Source organism: Anser anser (genome assembly GCF_964211835.1).
Source record: "Anser anser genome assembly, chromosome: 1".
NCBI lineage: Eukaryota > Metazoa > Chordata > Aves > Anseriformes > Anatidae > Anser > Anser anser.
This window is the reverse complement of record NC_139720.1, coordinates 106,019,221-106,035,747: the sequence shown is the minus strand read 5'-3', so window position 1 is coordinate 106,035,747 and position 16,527 is coordinate 106,019,221. Positions and strand designations below refer to the sequence as shown.

Sequence of the window (16,527 nt, the reverse complement as noted above, 5' to 3'; positions counted from 1 at the left end):
TTTGAGCCTGGAGAACACAAAAAAGGAAGATGGGTTGAGGTGTAGTCGGATGTGCCATACACACGGCTTTTGGCTTCATTTTGTTTTATATACCATGCGTACAACACAATATAACTCTGCATTCAGCCTCACTTTCACCAAAAAAATTGGCTTCCAAAAAACCAGCTGCATTAGTTTTCCCCTGTCAACAGCTAAGCCAGCTGTGAATGATGTCCAATATATTTACAAGGCAGAGGAAGGAGGAGAAACACGGAGAAAAGAAAAATGACACCCTTGTGCTCCGAGTGGAAAGTTTCACTACTGTCTTGGGCATCTGCGTTTCATGAGCGCCAGTTTGGGTTGCGTAAGTGATCCCTGCAGCCAGCCAGCCCACCCTTCCCTGTCAGCCTCAGAGGAATGGATGGAGCAAAAACAGGTCTTCTACAGGATTTTGAGTGACAAGTTACAGCATCTACAGTTCTTAAAAAATATACAAATGTCAAAAGAGAAACCAAAGGAAATGCGCTTGTTCATAAATTCACTCTGGAGTGAACAGGAGATAAAAAATGTTGCCAGTGGCAAATAGAGGTATACAAATAACACCTAACTACAGAAAGTCCCAGTGAGCTATGAAACATTATATATAATACTAATAATTAAAAAAAAAAAAAAAAAAAACAGGAAGAAAAACTAATTTTCCCGGCATCTAAATCGCATTTTTAAATATCCTACTTGCGACTTTTGAAAGCACAATCCAAAAGATTCAAGAAAGCTATTGATGCAAGAGGACTGCAAAAAGTCTATGAAAATTCTAGTCAGACACAGGCCACAAGTCTTTTTTTTTATCATTATTATTATTAATAATACCTAAAACTAAGAAAAATTTTGGTGGTAAAAGGATGCATGCAGTATTTCTATTGCTGTTTAGTAACTTAAACAACTTTCCGAGGGACAGGTCTTCTTGCAAAATGAACAAATGCATATAAATAGAGACTTGCTTTGTCATTAAAAATACAAGTCTTTTAATCAGAGAAGGCAGCTCCCACATTGATTCAACTGATCTACTGAAATGAGAAATCAATTTCAGTAAACTTAAAACTTGTAGATCATATGTGTAGATCATGCTCAAAGCCAACTGAAGACAAGATAGAGTAGCTGGTAAGTTGTTTGTACCTAAAAGCTTGGCCACAGAGAGGTCTTTTGTACTGCCAATCTCTTGATATGTATGAAGTAAACCATGTTTGTTTTTTGACTGAACTGTTTTGAAAATATTTTGCCGAAGGTAACATAACAAACACAGAACATGATATGGACCCAGTAGACATTGCCCTGGGGCTTTTTTATTCCACAGCCATCTAATATAGGGACTCCAAATTCTGAAGCACCTGGAACTGGCTGCTATCACAGAAAACATATTGAGCAGATGGCCTGCAACCTGTCTCAGCCTGCAATCTCCATAGCCCTAAAACATTAATTTCAGTAAAATATGTAGTGAAACCTCATCAAAATGTGTGATATCTGTAAAGAGAGCTCTCTTTTTAAAAACCTCTTTAATCAACCTAAGACTAATTTGCATTTCATTGTGCTACCTATTATACGTCAAACATATAACCCAAACCTACACCAGAACATCATATGCATCTCCTGCCAAAGATAAAAACACATTAAATAAAAATAAGAGTGAAAAAAGGGTGAAGCTGCTTGTTTATAAACAGTATGCTCTCTGATCATAAATGAACATTCAGTCCACACAACCAGATTGGACCTAATAAGAGGTCAAAACCCAGAAAGTGTCCCCAGGCGTGGACATCACATCTGCACCAAACTCTGCTTTTCAGATTTGATTCTATTACTCTGTAATATTTGCTAATGCAAACAAGCAAAATGATGCATTAAATTCTAATTATGATCAACTCCAAAGAGCCATGTTTAAAGTTTTAAGATCTTGATGAGCTTTCAGCATAATGCATCTGTTCTCATAAAGATGTAATGAAACTGTAGTGCCGAGTCTCTAGTTTGGTTTCAGATGTATGAAGCAAACATAAAGCTAGAGGTTCAAACAAATGGACCCTTAATACAGAGTACTCAAGGGTGCTTTGACCTGAACTGTCAGCAGGATCCAGTGGTACTTTTTGCTGTGAACAGCTGTCACCTCTCTGGTACAGTCCACTGCAACACCCGCCGCAAGAATGAACCCAAAACCTGGGACTACCAGCTAAATCAAGCTGCAGAGATTTGAGATTTTTGAAACTAATGTTCAGTGGTTTCCTAGGTTTTTAGAAACACAGTTCTAAAAGCTTTTCTTCTCTGCTAGACAGAGTTACAGCTTGAAATTTAAACAAGTCATTTGTAAAGATATCTGTATACCAAACATCTGTAACAGACCCGGGATCGCAGCCAGGCAGAGAACTACTAAACACAGGCAGGTACCCTGGACTCCTCATTGGGCATCCGACTGACCTGCAAACACTTCTGGCAGCAAACTCTGTCTTTTAAACAAGTTACATAGTAAAGCATGCTCTTTCCACACTCCTGCGCTCCCCAAATATTTATTCATTTTTCTAAATCCTCATGCTGTGTCCAGTCGCTCTTTGGCAAGCTGCGGGGCCAAAGACGTCAGGCCTCAGCTGCCTCTGGGCGGCCAGCAGGAGCTGCAGCCCTGAGAGTCAGCTCTATTTTTCTTTTGTCCTGACAAAACTCCCTTTGGAGTTTTGGGCTGAGCTCTCTCAATCCATGCCCTGTGTAAGTGCTTCCACAGCACAGGTCTATGTAAGTTCTCCTCTGCAACAACAAGTGAAGATGCAAGCAATAAAAATTTCCTGGGCATTGGTACCCCTTCTGGAAAGGTACTGAGAGCTCAGCAGATGTTGCCTTGGAGAACAAGCACGAACCACCAGAGAGGCAGCTATGAAAAATATCACTAGGCACTTGTGTTGCCCACAAAACATGATGGAGAGTAAGAACAGAGAAACTTAGTGGGAGATGGGAGGTGTGTTGTGCTGAGATTTACTTACAAGAGCATATGAAGGTTTCACATGCTACAGCGAGGTTAACCTACTGTATTGATTTTCACCTCAGTCTCAGCTGCTTTACCTCCCCTCTCATTTCTGGTGATTGGCAGTACATGTATATTTTCTATTGTATTAGACCTGTCAGACTGTTCTTCCCTGAAGATATCAAACTTCTGTGGTACAACAGCAAAGCAAAATCTGCTTTCATATGATCAGTCTCTCAGTTGGCTCTGTTCTTCTACTTCACTGGTGTTATGATAGGAGTCATGTACACATGGGCTCAGAAAACAGTCCCCAGAACACTTTCTATAAAACTGTTCGTGTTTTAAAACAGTAACTTTGTGCTATCTTTACAAGTAAGGATGGATTATAATACAGACTACTTTAAGTAGGGTAATTATTCCATAGCAGCAAACCTCAGTTACAAAATCAGAACAATGCAGAGTCTAAGATGTACAAACAGATACGCTTGACTTTTCTTTTAAATACTGGCTTTGTGAATCAGGTCCCTACACAGGCTGTCCTGCAAAGTTTGGACCTTACTGATAAGCAGTCTAATATGATCATTTATTATTCTATAATAAACACTAAGGAGGAGACCAATGCTCAAATTTTAAAAGCAAAACCCTTGCCTGAACCCTGGTGCATTTTATATTATCTACTGATGCCCCCTCTGCTACTAACTTCAAGTTACCTAATTCCTAGAAGTATCTCAGATTCAGCTTTCCAAGATGCACCTACCCTAGTATATGAGCATTCTCAGCAGATTCTTTAGCAGAGTGTCTTGAATGCTTAATATTAAACTGTACTTACTGTCCATGTTTAATAGTTTACAATGCACTAATATCAAACCCAGCCTTTGTGAACTGTTACAGAATTCCCTGCCAAAATTAGTTCATCTCTCCCCAGCTGTTTAATCTGCAGAAATTTCCAAAAGTAGGTCACACACACACACCAAAAAAAAAAAAAAAGAAAAAAAAAAAGTAAAGTATTGTCGTTTTCTTTCTCTTCTCAGAAATGGAGATGCTAACATTATCATCTCCTTTCCTCCAAGAGGAAAAGAGGAAAAAGAAAACTTTCTAAGATATACAGAACTTCAGCTTCTGAGCTGCACAGACGTTATAACCAAGACCTATCTTGCGTTGTAGACCTTTCCCTTATCTAGAAAGGAAAATTTATAAAACTCCATTACATGTAACACCTTGACTCCATCCACAATAAATGTGCATCATTTCAGAAATGTGTTAGTAGCATGTTATCTTAACCTCCACACCATAAACCTATGCCAAAAATGTTAAAGCTACCCCTAACAAAGGGGGGAAAAGGAGTAGCTTTGCTTACTTTGTCGCTTGCATTGACCTGTTTAAAAGGAGCTTTCACAGTAATTTAAAAGTAATCAATCATTTAAAGGCAAGCCAATCTTTCTATTTACCCAAACCAGACAAGGTTTGGTTTTCTAATTTCATAAGAGCTCATTACTTGGTAGGTGAAAAACAAAACAAAAAGCTAAAGTATAAAAATTGTTGAGGTTGTCTTTTACTTAGCTCAATGTATAAACTGGAGAACAGATTTACAGCTTTGAAAACTTAGCCCTTTGAGTAGTGTAAAATACATTTCTACATACCTCCAAAAAGCCAACGACTTTTTATTGACTGAAGATGTCTCTTCGGCCTTTCACTTCGCTGTCCTGTTTTGCTCTAGTGGGTCATCATTTTAATCCTCCAAGTGCTGCTGATGCAGTTGCACCATCATATGTATCTAGCACTTGCTTTTTAACTGAAGAACTGCCACAGGAGAGTGTTTCACACCAGCCAGCTCCAAAACTGAGAGGTCTCACAAGAGAAAAGCTCCTCTTTGCTGGCCTTGCTCTTCCTTATCTCCCTCATGACAGTCACTGTATCCCCCATCCTGGAGGGCCCAGGTCAGAGCAGAGGGCCTGGCACTGGGTGGAGACTCACTGAGGGAGCCCCCATCCCATTTCAGGTCCCTGCTGGATGGCCAGGGACAGTCAGGACATGGCCACCACCAAGGCTGCCATAGCGGCAGTGCTGCAGGCCTGATGCTGACCAGGATGCCAAGGGGTGCTGAAGCCAGGCCCCTCATGGGACATGATGCAGGGCTGTAGCAGCTCATGCTGGCCCTGGGCTTCTTCTTGGTACCTGGCATGGCACCTGTCTCTGCCCCAAGAAAGCACCTCAGCTCCCTTCTGGCCCTGTCAGCTACCATGGGTTGAATGGGCTGGGCTCCTGGTGGCAGACACCCATGCCACACTCTGCCAGGGCCCTCTGTAATGGCCCAGGAGCCTCACACCCATAAAAACTTGCCAGCACTGTTTTTTCCCCTCAGCATGGCAGGAGATGTTAAAGATCATCACAGATGGCAGGTTACCAAAACCAGGGAGCTCCTGCCATTCATGTCATATCACCCGCATTGAGGCAGGGCTGGCTGACACCGCCGTGCTGCACTGCCTTGGCCTGTGGTTGGAGCCACCATGGACGGGCACACATTTGACCACAGACCTGCGATCCATATTACTTACAGCGGACAGCTGCTTTAGCAAAGGGTCTCTGGAGAAAATGACAACAAAGAATAGAAGAAAAGGCCTCCTTCTTTGCACGGAAGATGATCAACAGTTAAAAAAAAATTAAGAACAACTGCTAACTTCAAGTTGGTTCAGCTTTCTGTGGGATTAACTTTTATTTTCATATACAGTTTGATATCCTAAGCAATCAAGTTTTGTTGGTTTTGTTTGTTTGTTTTTTGCTTGCTTTTCCCAAAGAAGTGCCCGCTCCATTCAAGTGGAAGCATTTAAAGGCAGAGTATACCTAAAACTTAGCCTACCTTTTCTACTCAGCACAGGGAGTGGTCTTCTACCGCCTCAGAAGGGAAATGATAGCTTCTGCCCTTGGTGAAGGGTGGCATGCTGGTAACATCAATCTACTATGGGAAGAAGGGGGCTCCCTCTTCATACTCTGCATTCAGCCCATGAAGTGGGTTTCAGATTCAAGCACCTTTTTCTTTGAAATAACTTGTTTCTTTTTGCACTTAAAAGCGGAAACATTTGAAATGGTCATAACCAGAGGTTATCCCTGGGAAAAGGGCTGGGCTGATAATGAATGTTACAAACCAGCATGATATCAGCCCTCCAGAGGAAGCAGTGGAAGTACCACCCTGAACAGGGCCCAGCAGCAATGAAAGAGATATAATCCTGAATTTAACGTGGGTTAAATGAGATGTGAGGCATTTTGTAACATACTGGGGAATTAATATTTTATTCATCACACGATTACAGGAAGTAATTAATCCTATAGATAAGATTTTGTTGTAATAATAAGAATAAACATGATTAAAAATAGCATTATCACCTTGTAATCCCGAAAGTAAACTCTGTTCATTAGATGGAACCAGATCAAATCCAAAAGAGTTCACATGTACAGCTTCAGCCCATGCAGGGAAAACAGGGAAAATATTCAGTCATATGGAACATAAAGTACAGGGGAAGTAAGCGAATAGTCCATTGGCAAGGACACAGAATGATATTTAGGAGTTTGGTGGTTCCTCCCAGGTTCTGCCACTGTGAGCCTCTGGGCAAGTCACTTCATTCTGGAAGCCAATTTATGTATCTATAAATTAAACAAGATAGTAGGGTCCTCTTGGCAGAGTGAGAAAGTTTTTGCTGGGGGCAACAATTCTTAAAAAGAGTTGGCAGTACGAATGGACACGACTCTGCTGAACATGAGCTCCTGATGTTCTGTCAGGGCCAAGGAAAAAATGCATCCCTGGAGGCCTGCATGGAAGAACCCGGAATAATACTAGAGAGCATGGATTAACTGTATACTTGGCTTTTAAGCATCTAGTGCTGGAAAACTGTATCAGCGTCTGGAGTCTACAAAAAAAAACAAACAAAAAAAAAAACTTGTGAATTCAAGAAACTCTGAAGAGCCTCAGAAATAAAGAATTGGAATAAACTCTTTAATGCAGCTCCATTTGCCCTATGAAAATGATGTCCAACTTGATAACCATTTAAAAGAGTTTTGACAGGAGGCTCTTACAAGTAACAGGCAACTTTACAAACAAGCTCCAGCAGACAAGTTCACACACGATATATGATGCAGCAGAGACACAGGTAAGGGTTACTTGGTGGCAGGTTCTCTGTCCTTGGCCCTTTTAGATCAAGATTGAATCAGCTACCACAAAGGTAAAGCTTCACAAACCTCTTCCCAGCTACAGATTTTCTCTGCATCTAAATCTTTACTGTCAGGTCCTGCAAACTTGTACCCTGCAGCTGTGGCTTACCTTCCTTGCCAGCTCCAAGCCTGAGGCCCTCCGCAGCTATACTCCATTGGTCTTTCTGGCTAGGACAGTGGTCTGAGACTCCAGCATCTACCGGTTCCAGCTACCAGGTGATTCAAACAGACTTTATGGGCTAAACAGCCTGTCACCAGCTATTTCATTCCAATAACTTCTTTTGGGATTAATTTACAGGGAGCAAGAGGATTAACCAACATGCAGGCAACTTTTTTAAGTAAAAGACACTCTGACTTCCTGATGCTACTCAGATTTGTTTTGAAAAAACAATAGACTATTTTCACTGATACGTGTTGATCTTTTGCATCACTTCAGTAACACAAAGCAGTCATAAACCCTGTTTAATTGGTGTTTTAAGGCAAATTTATGGCTACAAGCATTGTTAAAACAATACAAAGCATCAGAGGCACTGAACCCTTTCACTGTTGTCCCAGACACTACAAACATCAAAAGATATTTACACTGTTGTCTATCAATTTATTGATTAATTTGCCAGTTATCATTTTCTTCTATCTCATTTTTGTTCCATTTGTCATGCGTTCAGCTACCTTCAGCTAGCAAGGACCAGAGAAATTAAATGACCTTTTAAGGTGATTTTTCTATATAAATACACACATACATGTATACCATATGCTGTACACATGCGGTAATTTTGATGCAGAAGGATATTTCACCATTTGCTGTAATAAGTAAATCAATTGCAAACAATTACATTACTTAACAGAAGTATTTCAGATATAGAAAAGGATTACTATTGTGGTTAAAAGGTAATGAAAATAAAACTTAAGAAAAACTTCTTTGTCCCAAGTTATATTTTTCTCCCAAGTTTAGAAGCATAGTAGATATTAACATGCTTAGCGATATAAGATGAGAAACAGTAAATACTTGCTTTCTCTGTATAACCATAACCCATTTATAAAATAGTAGCTGCTCTATGGATTCTGTCAAAGAAATCATACACAAGAATAAAATTTGTGCTCCTTACAAACATATCTTATTGTATGTTCTTAAGTACAACAGTGAAAGCAGAGTAATGAAAACAAAGTATCTGAAAATAGAGCCTCTAATGGATTTTGCCAGCAACTACAACTGACTGAAAAGCGCTAACAGAGGCACCTCTCTGAACACATACTAAAAAAAGTAGACACATCAGTAATTCAGACTTGCAGTTTATGTCTGTCTTTGTTATTTTACCACAATACACCTTAAAAAAATGTTTCTTCCAGCAATGGTTCTTTCCTAAATACAACTATTTTGATGGAAGATTGCCTCAGCATCCAATTTAAATGTACATGTAAACAAACCAGTTTTACTTGCTTGTTGTAGAACCTGAAAAGCAGGCACTGCAGGGACAATTCAGTAGATCAAAGCCATCCTAAGCTTAGTTATATGAAAAATTATATAACAAAAAGTAGTAGAGGTCTTTTTTTTTTTTTTTTTTAAAGGAAAGCATTGTGAAATGATGACACCAAGACATACTTGCAAAAAAAAAAAAAAAAAAAAAAAAAAAACCAGTAATGTTTAAAAAACAAAACAAAACAAAAAGTCTTCTTGTGAAAATTTTATGGATATCTGCCCCATAATTTCCAGCCTATGTTAGCACTACACATCATCCCAGGTGTCCATTCTCAGCAGTTGTCCGTAGATCTTCACACCAGTGTGTATACTGCAGCAGTCTTGCATTTATATGCTGATCAGACTGGGGCTTGTACACACATGGCACAGTGGGCTGTGTTTGTCATCTACACTATCAAGGAACTGTAAATATATCTGTTTGGTCAGACCTGGGGGAAAGGGATCATAGGACTGCATCTGTATTTGAATTAGATACACTGAGTTTTCCAATTAATTCCAATCCTCATTTATATATATAAGCATATATGCACACACACATTTCCAGATATCTTTCAGTACTTATATTTAGCTTTATTGTCATCAACAGTATGCCAGCAGGATACTGTTCAAAGGAGTTGCTTTATAGATGCTGTCAACTACTTCAAATGGAAGCTGTTTTCATAAAAAAATTAAAAAAAAAAATCTGCCTTCATCAAAACCAACCTCTCTATTTATGGAAACGTACTGGTTTTAATTTAAATGCCAGTGGTGCACAAAGGCTAGTGTGAGACTAACTGAAAAGATTTTAAGTGATTCAATCTTATTGCAATAAATATTTTTCTCTCTTTTTTTTTTGTTTGTTTGTTTGTTTAATTCAGCATGTTTAATTACCAGGCTTCTGTTATTTCTCGTCTTTATAGAGCTATTTTAGTGACTCACTTCTAAGAGGGTAAAACTACTCTATATAGAATCTACCCGCAGGGCTGTGATCTGAATTGAAACTGTGTTACTTGATTCATTGCACAGTACGTTTCTGTTGTACATGTTTTTCTCTGTCACCATATGACAAGTACTGGCACAGTCCTTTCCAGTTTATCAATATTTGAGGCATCCTGAGTGAACCAAATAAAATCTGCTTTTTGTAAAACTCCAGCATCGTGCAGCCTCTAAGCCAAGATTGAGTTTACCTTACCACATTTGAAGCGATTCAGATAAACGATGAACATTTCTGTGCATCTCTCACACAATCTTTTTGTTGAAGATTTTCCTCAAGCTACCAGCAAACGTCCCTGTACGGCATGATCTGAACAGACTTTGCCACCAATCTGTTCCCGATTCTCCCAGTTTATTGTTGACTATGAATACATATATCAAGTGAAGTTTCATTTTCCTAGCTTTCACTTCCTAAGCCTTTACAAAATACTGCAATTTTACCTCTGTGACAAGCTTCCAAGTTCTTGCTTTTCCTGCCTATGAGCTGAGAACTTGTGTCTGTTCAAAGCCTCTGGTCCTTCCAGGAAATTATTCCACGGCTCTCAGGTACCTATTCCACAGCTTTCCTCTTATTTAGGACACCAGATTTCCTAGGGAACCCCTGAAACCCTGAACCAGGAGACTTTCAAGAGGGATCCTGTGGAAAGAAATAAACACCTTCATCTACCTCCCACAATCCAGACTTAAGGGGCACTACACAGAGCTGCCTTCTCTTTGTCACCTTTCCATATTTGTTTGCTGCAATTCCTACAGAAGCAGATTTACCAGTAGCTAACCTGCTGGTCATTGCTTTTGCCAATGGTTCCTATTCAGAATGGGAAAATGGGTGAACCACAACCGGGACTGAGCCTTCCACAAAACCAAAATGTGATTCAACTATCTTACATGTACTTTCAGCCATTTATTGCATGTATGCACACAACTCATCCCATCCCTTTCCTGGGGCCTGTTTCCCTTAGCGGCATCACTTGCGTCAGGACTGCTTAGAGGGAAAGCAGCAGGGCCTCTAGTGAAGGGATGCCATGAGCAAGCATGAATTTCACAATCAGAGGAGGGGAAAAAAAGGAAAATATAAGCATTTTACCTCCTGCATTAGCACCTACAGTGCATTTGCGTGAGTGTTTCTCAAGTCTGGAGTAAATTAATCTTGCTGTGCACGCAGTAGTATTTCCTGCACAGAAATATGGAAGCCCTCTGCATGTACTCGAGCCTCTCTGTTTGCATGGGTGCTTCACCTGCCTTTGACAAGAGCTAACTGAAGCATGAGGAGACATCTGTTTCATGGAGGAGGAAGGAAAAAGGAAAAGCATTTCCTCTTTCAGTAGGAGCCTTCAGATTGCTTAGCTACTGTAACTATTGTAACTACTGTACTGTTACTTAACAACTCCGAGAAAACTGGTGGCCTGAATACACCGACTATACCAACAATAAGAGTCCAACAGAGCTTTTGGAAGTCAACAGAAAGCCACATGTTGATTTAAAGGGTGTTGGATGAAGGCCTTACCAGCTTATCAGTATATAAGAGTGTGCAGTAAACTAACCAAATATACGTTTGCATCTGGAAGCACTTTTAAAAAATGTGATTAAAGTATAAAAAACATATGAAACATGATTTTGCAGGAAGTTCTAACATCACAACATGCTGCTAAAAGGAAAAGCACTCTGCTGGTCTGGTTTCTGGTTTCTGAATGGACGTGAAATGGGAGAGCCCTGAAGGGACAAAAAGCCTTGCTTGGAAGCAATACTTTGCTATTTCACATACTGAAGAATCTTTTTCTTCAGAGAAGCGCCATGGTAATACCCATTAAAAAGGGTGTTTGGAAATTCACAGAAAGGAGCAACAAAAAGACCTTCATATACCACTTTCAGAGCAGCCTCATTTTCTGAGTTACCACCCGTAAGAATGGAAGAGTTCTCTGAGACATTCCCTCAAACTCGAACTGCCCCTCTAACTGAAGAGGGGAAAAGACTGGTGCCCTGAGCACTGAACTTGTATGCCCAGCAGGTATCGGAGAAGAGCCACTAAATACCAGAGAAGCTTCTTCCTGGCAGTTAGGTTCAGAAGCACAGGGGAGTCTGCAGATGTATTGCTGAATGGCAATCTCACACCTATGCAACAACAGTTTTGTAAGCAGTGTACACACAACACTTCCCATACACAGCAATTATAAAACATGTTTTATATATTATTTATTTGTATATTAAAGAGTGGACCAAGTGCTTTTCATAATCTGACTGCTTGTCTTAGTCCATATCATCGCATCATATGAGGAAAACGTATCGCCATTTGCAAGTGCTTATGTATAGTGAAATACACATGAACGCACAGCTAAGTTTCACTGCAAAAGAATTAAGTCTAATTTTCCATCTTCTAAACAGAATTTTGCATTTTTGCTCTTACACTATTGTTCTGTCAGATTATCATGAATTTAAAGTATCTTTAGTATGATCAGCAGAAGTGTTTTAGATTGTTTTCATTGGTTTCTTTTTTTCTTTTCTTTTTGTTGGTGTCCATCGCACAGTCACTGATGGGCAATGATGCTTCTGTAAAATGGGTTCCTAGCCAAAACCAAACCTCTCACACAGAAACCATAAACTTTCGGGTTTATAACCCCTATCACAAAGGACATACATCACATTAGAAGCACAGCTAGTTAAAAATGAAGTACTTAGCCTTCAGGATCACAGATGCAATTAAGATCGCTTGAAATGAATAAGAAGCAGAGGGCTATTGGGATAAAAACAGGTCCAGGGAAAACTTACTGTACTGAACACACATATGATCCTGCACTACTGCTGAATCATAGGATTTTAACATTTCACTTATATTTGCTTTAAAAAATAGGTATGTGGTGTTATTCAGCATTTCAAAGTACGCAGTTCACCCTCATTACTAGTAACTTCTTTTATACAGCTAAAAATTCCATCCAAAACTTATTGCTGAATGGACTTCTGTTTGCAGAGTGACCTGAATCATTAGGATTTCCTGTTGCTACTGGTAACATTCCTATCATGAAAAATACCCACGAGGATGTTAGAACTAGTACCCTTCTGAAACAGTTCATAAAAGACATCTGATACCCAAAATGTCGCAGGTTACTATTTTTCTCTAATAAATAAACTAGAGATTGTTGATGATCATTCTGTTTATAAAACAAAGCATACTAACAAACATTATTTGGTGTTTTCTCTTATCAAAGAATGATTTTAGGAAAAGGACAATTACCTTAGATCCAACATTTTAGAAAACTATTCACGTAATCAATGAAATCATAAAAGGTAAAAGTGATTCATTTCCACTGAGTATGATATATACTATTTAAATTAAAAGAATAGATAAGCATCAACATTCACATCTTCAGAAAGGTCCATAGAAATAAGCAAGTGGGACGCACAGCCATTGTAAATGTAAACAAACAGAAAATACTGAACTGCTCTAAAATCAGGCTTTTATCCCCACCTAAACACGTTTATGATAACTTCAACGGAGCCAGGATAAGAATGAAGTTCTGGCTAAACTCGCAGTTTGAAAAAGGAGGTTTCCTCTATCTTGAGTTTTATTATCTTATTTAGTATCTCAGCATCCACATCTTATTGCTTATATAGAACTTAATTGCAGTTGGGCATCTCATATGTATGAATTTGTATGATTAGTATGAATTTCATGTATTCAGTAAAGCATGTGATGACTGAAATAGTAATACGAATTTTTTCATACAGAATAAAATGCTCAGGAAGTAGAAAAAATAGCAAACAAGATGTTCTTGTTTGCCTATAGAAAGCTATTTACATCCTTTTAGGATCTAGCATTTGGTCCTTTATTCTTTTGCAGCAGCAAACCCAAGTTGCCCTGTAAGCAGCAGATTGAATGAAACCTGCTTTCCTACAGTTTTAAGCTCTTTGCTCTGTAACTCCACATTCTTCCTTCTTACTGCAAATACCCAGATCTCTCCACATTGTCTATTACACTGTCACCTGGCAGGAGAAAACTCTGCTGTGACTAGTCTGGAACTACACACATTTTGTTTGGCCACTGAGCCACTGCCAAACAGAATGTATAACAGCTATGTTCTGCCTGCCTTTTCCTCAAAATTGGCACTGATTTGGGTTTCTTTCCTTCACACAGCCACAGATTTTTATAAAACACGACTGAAAATTCTACATTTCTAATTTAACTGAGAGAGACAAAGGGTTCAAAACCCACAGAGGAAAGAAAGGTAAAGAACAGTCAAACCTTCATAGAAGCCTCACTTCCGTAAAAAAATAAGAGCAATAGTAAATATTTAAGAATAATGCTGTTGAAAATGTGAAAGTTCACAAGCTGTCTGAATTGTTAGGCAAAGGGTTTTTATGTTGTTTTGGTTTGGTTTGTTTGTTTTTTCTTTTTATATATTCTAAGATTAGGCTCTTAAATGCATTTTTAGAAACTGTGACAAATGACCTCATTTTCAACATAGTGGGAATCTAGCATCTCACTAAGTACAACCTGCACTATACTTAGCACTTCAAAATACAGGAGCCTCACTTTCAGAGTTTTAGACACTTAGATATATCCAATCAGATGTAAATAATTGCACATACAAAACAGAAAATTAGACTTGCAGATTTAAATATATATAATACAAGAAAAAAAAACACAAACCTACATACAATCAAATTCATATAGATAAAGATATAAAGGAACATATTACTTTAAAAAAATATTGAAAATTCAAATGACTTTTAGCAGTAAGAAATTACATGTTTAAAGTGATTTGCCCAAGGCTACAAAGAAATTAGAAAACACCTTCAGATTTCTATATCCAAATGCAGGCTAAAACTTTTAGAATTTCTTAATGAAGCAGTAAACTCAGAGTAAGCGCAGAATGACAGAGATGGTGACAACGTCAATGCCTTTGTTCACCGCATTTATGTTTCTTAACTCTTGAGTAAGGGCTACATTTTCAAATACTTAAACTGAAATCAAGGCATTCAGCCAAACTGATGTCTGAAGTTGGAAGGTCTTTCCAACAGTTCAGGACTGGACTGTCTTAAGAATAACTTCCCCCACACAAGGGGGAAAAAAAAAAAAAAAAGGCTGATAAGCAACTACATATACTTTCCACATACTGGTCAATTCAAGTAAAAGGGTCAAATTTCCATTTAAAGTTTTTGATGTTTCTGTTTTGGCTAACTGAGAAAAACTGTTGTCATGTTTCTCCTTTGGGAGTCCACTCAACAATGAAAGGGTTCTTTGCAGTCAAAATATCAAACCATGTATAAAATGCTTGACTAATTGCAATTTATAGCTGAAAAGACCGGGCACAAAGAAATTCTGTTTATAGTAATAACACCATCTGATTTTATATATAATTATAAAATAGAGCATAATCAGGTAAGTTTAGTTAAATTCACTTTTTCCTAAAAAATGTCTTTGCCTATAGATAATCAACTATTGCTTTTGCTCATCATATATATATATATATATATTCATTTATTTAATTTATTTTTTCTTCAGAAAGAGATATTTTTTGAGGGAGCAGCTTTGGCCAAAGCTTAGGCAAAAGTGTTATGGATTAATACACTAAATTAGGCATGATATTAAAAAAATGTAATGTGACTGAAGCCTTAATAATATAAAAAGTGTAATAGACTAAATAAAGTCAAGATATTGTGTGTTACAATCCCACTGTTCCCTGGTACGTAATATTAATAAGAATAGTTAAAGTGTGGCTTAGTGGTTTTCTATGGAATTTTCTAAATATCTACTTTAAAAAACAGTTCAAAAGCTATATTCCCCAAGACCTGCTGATATGCCAAAAATCAAACAATATTGAAACACTGCATAATCTGACGTGATTCTATAACAAGAATAACAGATTGTTGAACATAACTGTACGAGCAGAAGAAAGAAGCTTAGAGGTAAGCCAGGAGGAGGTTACTACTACTGCTGCCTGTCCTGCCTGAGAGCAGCCACCTGACCAGGTAGCTGAGTTGCATGTACCAGCTAGTCACAGTTGCCTGGTGATAACATCAGGAGAGAAGCCGTTGAATTATCACACTGATGTATAAGCGGCACAAGATTAAGCAAGGGGGAGAAAAAAAAAAAAAAAAGAAAAAAAAATGTAAATTTTGAGTTAATACAGCCTGCTGTCATTCAAATTCAAGTCTAGGAAAGCTTTGTGAAAAAATAAGTTATCTCCTTGTATTACTAATTATATACATATATATAGCAACATCCATATAAAACTTACACAAGCCCTACTCACTCCAAACACTTCAAAGTAGTATTCCCTTTTTCTCAACTTCTGATTCAGTATGAAATCAAAACCATTCTAGGGGACAGAGCCAACAGAGCCAAGAACAGCATTAAAATGAATAATCTACATCAAAATTGGGTATTGATAAGACTTGAAGAATTGGGAAGATGAAGAGGGGTTCATTCCTTCTCCACATCCGATGCTCCAAGATGGTAACATTACTTTTAGTGCTTTCCCTTCTCAGCACCCAGCTAAACGTGCACAGGCCAAGTTCTTTCAACACTGGGCTCTCGAAGGACCGGACCCTCAGTGCTATACATGTGCAATGCTCAGTTTGCCATATGATCCTCAGAGCAAGGACAACAGTAGAAGTGCATAGCCTAACACTTAACTGCCAAAAGGCACATAATAGCTATAATTTAACATCTCCAGCATAAAATCATTTAGATTTTTTGTTAAATCTTAAGCCCTTGGAAAAAAAAAAAAAAAAAAAGTCTACAAACTACCCGTTGATCAAATTGTTCCACAAATTGTTGTTCAAAACCTTTCGTTGTATTTTTTTCGTTTACTTCAGTTTTCACAGGAAAAGTATAATTTATTCCCACTTCTGCTGCTTAAAATAGTCTTAAGATATTTCCTTAAACAAAATAAAAATAATAATC

General features: G+C 38.3%; 1 protein-coding gene across 7 annotated transcripts in view; it reads right to left on the bottom strand.

Moving 5' to 3' along the window:
- The window catches only part of LOC310892820 (uncharacterized protein), a 460,614-nt gene that overhangs the window by 310,274 nt on the left and 133,813 nt on the right, over positions 1 to 16,527 (bottom strand). The gene's annotated exons all lie outside the window — the stretch shown is intronic.